The following is a 6338-nucleotide window of genomic DNA, read 5'->3' on the forward strand; positions in this document are numbered from 1 at the left end:
CCCCTTACTACTTATTATTCCATGTAAAGAAGCTTTGTGAACACTTAATATCCACCACCTCACATTCCACCGTATATTCTCTCATAGGAGCAATTTCAATTTCTCTAACTAATGAAACAATCCTCTCATAACTATTCATAACACTATTAAAATCTCCAGAAATTAACCAAGGATAATGAGTATGTAATAGTCTCAAATCCCTCCACAATTCCTCTATTCTAGCTCTCTCATCAAAAGCATATATAAAAGTACAAAAAAATCCATCCACACTACTCGAAGGCTTAATAAAACAATGTAGCAATTGAGTTGTACCTTTGATGATATTCACAGTAAAGCTCCCTATCTTCCATGCAATGATTATTCTACCACTTCCATGATAACTTGTATTTGATGAAAAACACCATCCTACAAATATTTTTTGGTAAAGCCACCTAGATTAGGTGTCTTCACCTTTGTTTCCAAAAGGCCAAGCATACCAACTGCAAATATGTGGATGAAAGCTCTAACATCCTTTTGCTTATTGATATTATTGATCCCTCGGACATTCCAACATATCACAGTGACCTGAGTCCCTGTTTTCTCACCTTCTTGGTTCTTTCTAATCTTAGGCACCCATTTTTTCACAATTTTTGGAAGGCCTTTAGCTTTGGTCTCACAATTATGGTCAATTACTTGACATTGCTTACAGAAATCAGGGAGCCAATCATAAATAACTTTATGTTTAAACATAGAACCATTAGGATCCTCAATAGAAATTTCATACAGAATATCCTTAGTAACATCAATTTCCACCAATATTCTTGCAAACGATATACACAATGTTTTTATGGTGCATTCATCAGCATACACTGGGACACCTAGCAAACTTCCAATTCTACTCAAGGAATTTTCACTCCAGCAGTTCAGAGGTAAGTTTGGTAACCTAACCCAAATTGGAACAACTTTTAAGATTTCATTATGAAAATCAAACGTAGGAGTCCGCTTCTTCACAATCATAAGTTTACCAAAAAACAAATGAGGTCCAGAATACAATACAGAGTTTCTCTCCTCCTAGACTTCATTTTTACCACAAAATACCCTTCTTCATGCTTATAAACCCCTGGCTCAGAACTCAAACCCCATTGAGTTTTAATAAAGGCTAAAATGGCAGTCATAGTTGGGTTTTGTCCAACCACATACAAGATAAGAGCGTTTTCCCAGTTGACATTAATTCTATCAATTTCCACTTTATCAAGTTTAGTAGTAGGATTACCTTCAACAAGGGTAAGAGCAATAAACTTAAGACCCATACCTTTGTCTGATATTCTATTCTGACCAGTGAAACTCTGCCATTTCTGAGTCGCAACCTCCACATGAGTCGAAGTAGGTCTATTCACCATCCCAGTGCTTGTCTGGTTTGGAGTCGCAGATACTGTTCCATTAGCTGCACCTTCATTCACTTCTTCCCCGTTCAAAAAAAAAGGCACCACTAGACTCCTTAGATGATCCCGAGGCCATAACAGTGTTTTTCGGCACCACCACCTTTTTCTTCCTCCCCATTCCACCCTTACCAGCGCATGATAGCCAAAACCCTTATCGTGCACCAGGATAGGTTTTTTATCCTCATTTTTACTCACATAACATCACTTTTTCTCTCTTATTTTCATGACTAAGCTAATTATTATTAACTCCCATTCTGGTGGCTACCATTATGAACCAACTTTCCATCTTCCCAATCCCAACAACTATTGTTCACAAGCTGGACGCCATGATTGCTCGGTTTTTTTGGAAAAAAAATTCTCAACACGGGATTCGTTGGAAGAAAATGGAAGTTCTGCACCAACCCCGAGGACAAGGTGGCCTCGGTATCTGCAAAGGATGTCTCAACAAGGCGCTCCTTATGAAAAAGGTGTGGCGCATTATCCACACAACTTCTGCTATATAAGGTCTTCCACTCGGAAAATCAAAATAACTCCTGGATTAGATCTACTTTGCACAATATTTCTTTGGGTCGCCGAGGTCTCCTTATGGCTAGCCAAACCTTGAAAACCACATGTGTTTAGAAGGTTGGTAACAGTAGATCTATCAGAGTTGCGAGTCAAGCCTGGGTAAACGGAAAGATTCCCACTTTTGGGATTGTGTTACATTACATGAAGCTGCGTGTGCCACTATCGCCAACTCCTCCTTCCTTCTAACCAGGGATAGAATACGCGACAAATAAACTATTCATCCGGTCCGATGCTCGCCACATACAGAGTATCGAACTCCCCTCTTGGCATGATGAAAAGATATCCGCTACTGGCCTCTCACACGCTCGGGGGACTACTCTACAAAATCAGGTTATGGTCTTTTATTACAATACCGACAAAAAAGAAATTTATAGCATGACAAGTGACAACCCTAGTAACCTCGAAATTCTTTCATCAACTTTGGGGATTGAACATCATGCCAAAACGAAAAATGTTCATCTGGAAACTCAGGCACAACTGCCTAGCAACCTCGTCCAATCTACATCACCGAGGCATTCCTATATCTAACCAATGCCTAACTTATTTACATGACAACGAGGATGCCCAACACATTTTCCGGTTTTTCCCCGTAGTTATTGAAGCTTGGGCCGGCGCTAGCATTCAGCTGCAACCTCTTGTCCATCCATTACTTCCAATCGCCTCCTGGCTTAAGTTTTGGTTCGACAAATTTACTAAAGAGGATGGGTTTTGGGGTACAAGGTTATCGAAGTTTATTGGTACTCTATGGGCAATCTGGAAAATGCGGAATAACCAAGCTTTCCACCAAGTTCGGGCCAACCTATAGATGTTACATGAACATGAACGGGAAGGTAATCTACAACACACGAGATTCATTTCTGAAGATCCTCCGAGGATTTCACCACCCCTGCCCCTGACTACGATCCCCCTCCCGGATTCATCCTCACAAACCTAGGCCGCCTTCAACAGGGAACTCCGGACATCATCATCCAGTTAGATGGTTCATGGGATGCAATAACTGGATTTGGAGGAGCCTCTTGGTTGGTAACGCAAAATATGCATCGATTACACTGATAGGGGGCCTTTCTCTTTGCTTCTTCTGCCCTTTATACTAAGGTTGTGGCTTGTCTCTACGCCATTGAATGGGTCTGTACAACGAGGTATTCAAATGTCCTAATTAATTAACACATATTCTGTTTTACTGGTCCGGTACTTAGAGTCAAAGAAACCGGCTGACATTACAATACGTCATACCTTAAAAGCCATCCGCGAGGAAGCTTCAACACTCTAATGGTGCTGCCTCATGAAAGTAAGCAGGGACCAAGTCCACTAGGCTCATACTATCGCTACGAGCTGCCGTACGCATATGTTTAATTTAGATTAATTGTTTTTTGTAAGTTCATTCGATTTCAAAAAAAAAAAAAAAATACGAAACTCGGGTAAATATCAGCCATTTGAGCGCCTTAAACATCTAGATTACAATGAAAATCATCATGCACACACATTATTTAAGATAAAAGTCGCTAGATTTAATCAATGAGTCTTCGATGAGTGTAGACCACCGTTTATCACCATTGTTAGCAATTATAGGCCTTTTATCTCATATCTGTCTTCTCAATCATTGGATATCAATTTAATCTTATAGTTATTTTTAGGGACAAAAAATGGTATGTTTAAATGATTAAATATATATTTATCATATTTGAAGATATAATAAAATATTTAATATTAATAAATCTTCTACGGTTATATTTGCATATCTAAAATCAGTGGTCTACATTTCATGATTGTGGTGATTAGCGGTGATCGACATTTACGGTAATTCGAGATTCATTTGTCATACATTCAATTAAGTTAAGACAAACCCGATATGTCTAAATAGTTCGGATTAGTTTAGACTTGGGAAAATTGTCCTTGTCCAGAGTACTCAAACCGAATTACAAAATATACGCCTAACCTATACCCGTAACTAAATGAGCATTATTTGGACGGCCTGAACGAATGCACAGAATCAACATAAAATATAATAGCAATTTATGCACGCGATGTGTGTCTCATTTTTTTAAAACATAAAGACTAGCTTTTTTGGGATAAACAAAGGTAAAATTTGGACATTAGACATACTTGTTTTTTTGGCTAACTAAATTTCGTTGGTTAAGCCTATATTACTTAACCAGTTAAACCGTCTTTTATTTTTTATTTTATTTATACTTTCTTTAAGGTTTTTAATATTAAAACTGATGAGCGATAAAATAATGTTACATAGATTTATTTAGGATTTCTTATATTTTTTATCAGCAAAGTATTATGTGTTAATTAAATCACTTCACTTTGTTAATTGATTATATTTTACTTTTTGATGTAGTACTTGATTATGTATTGATTGATTCATATATGTGATTGATATAGTTTTCTTTTTTACTTTTTTTAGCATTAATGTATTAAATTTTGTGTCTCATCCAAAAAAAATGTACAAAGTCTTGTACTCAGTTTTTTTTTTTTGGGCTCCATCAGTTATTACTTAATTACCTCCAATTTTTTAGTTACTTTCTTTAAGCTATATTTGAGCTTAACTTTCTTTAATCCTTTTATGATAGAGTAGTTGATTTAGGGCCTATTCTCCCCAGCTTATTTTCAGTTCAGTTCATTCGGTTCAGTTCAGTTCAGCTCAATTCTTTTATAACTATTTTGTTAAATATTATTATTATGTTGGTCTAATTTATTTTACTAATTACTCATATTATTATTATTATTATTATTTATTTTTATATCATTATTATTAAGTATTATTATTATTATTATTATTATTATTTCAATATATTATTTTGTTTGTTATCGCTTTAGGGCCTGTTCTCTTCAGCATAAAACAACTGAACTGAACTGAACTGAACTAAGCTGAGCTGTACTGAACTGAACTGAATTGAATTGAATTGAATTAAATTTAATGTAATAAATATATAAGTAATATTTAAACAAGAATAACATGAATATTAAATAATAATTATTATGATAAGTAATAATAATAAATATTAATAGTATTTTGGATATTTTTAAATGATAGTTATGAATAAATAATATTAATAATCATAAATTATTAATAATAATAATTAATGATAATAATGATAATTAATAATAATAATTTTATATTATTTGTATTAATATATTAATACTTGATGATGATTATATAATAACAATAATATATAAGAGGTAAATTAATATTACTATTTTAATAATTAGATTTAATAATATAATAATATTTAATAATGAAAATTAATGATTGGGTCGGACCGCGCAAAACTGCATCATAAACCGTTTTGACGCGGTTTGAGTGATTTATGGGCAAAAAAACATAGGTTTATTTGTGCTTTTGACCTAAACTGTGTTCCTTCTAATAATAATAGTAATAATAATGAATAAAGCTATAATAAACAAAATAATATATAGAAATAATAATAATAACAATAATAATAATGATAATAATAATAATAATTATGATAATAATAATAATAATAATGATAATAATAATAGTAATAGTAATAATACTTAATAATAATGATATAAAATAAATAATAATAATAATAATAAGAGTAATTAGTAAAATAAATTAGACCAACATAATAATAATATTCAACAAAATGATTATAAAAGAATGGAGCTGAACTGAGCTGAACTGAACTGAACTGAATTGAACCGAACTGAACTGAGGTGAACTGAACTAAACTGAACTGAACTGAGCTGAACTGAACTGAAAATAAGCTGGGGAGAACAGGCCCTTACTCATTATTATTACTATTATTATTAGGAGGAACATGGTTTAGGTCAAAAGCACAAATAAACCCACGTTTTTAGCCCATAAACCAATCAAATCGCATCAAAACGGTTTATGATGTAAATTCTGCGCGGTTCGACCCAATATTTATATTAATAAATATTATTATATTATTAAATCTAATTATTAAAATAGTAATATTAAATTATTTCTTAGATATTATTGTTATTATGTAATCATCATCAAGTATTAATATATTAATACAAATAATATAAAATAATAATTATTAATTATCATTACTATCATTAATTATTATTATTATTATTATTATTAATTTATGATTATTAATATTATTTATTTATAACTATCATTTAAAAATATCCAAAATACTATTATTATTATTCATTATTCATTATTATTACTTATCATTATAATTATTATTTAATATTCATATTATTATTGTTTAAATATTATTTAGATATTTATTACAATTAATACAATTCAATTCAGTTTAATATAATTCAATTCAATTCAATTCAATTCAATTCAGTTCAGTTCAGTTCAGTTTAGTTCAGTTCAGCTGTTTTATACCGAAGAGAACG

The sequence above is a fragment of the Beta vulgaris genome, chromosome 3, assembly GCF_026745355.1.
Source record: "Beta vulgaris subsp. vulgaris cultivar EL10 chromosome 3, EL10.2, whole genome shotgun sequence".
Classification (NCBI taxonomy): domain Eukaryota; kingdom Viridiplantae; phylum Streptophyta; class Magnoliopsida; order Caryophyllales; family Amaranthaceae; genus Beta; species Beta vulgaris.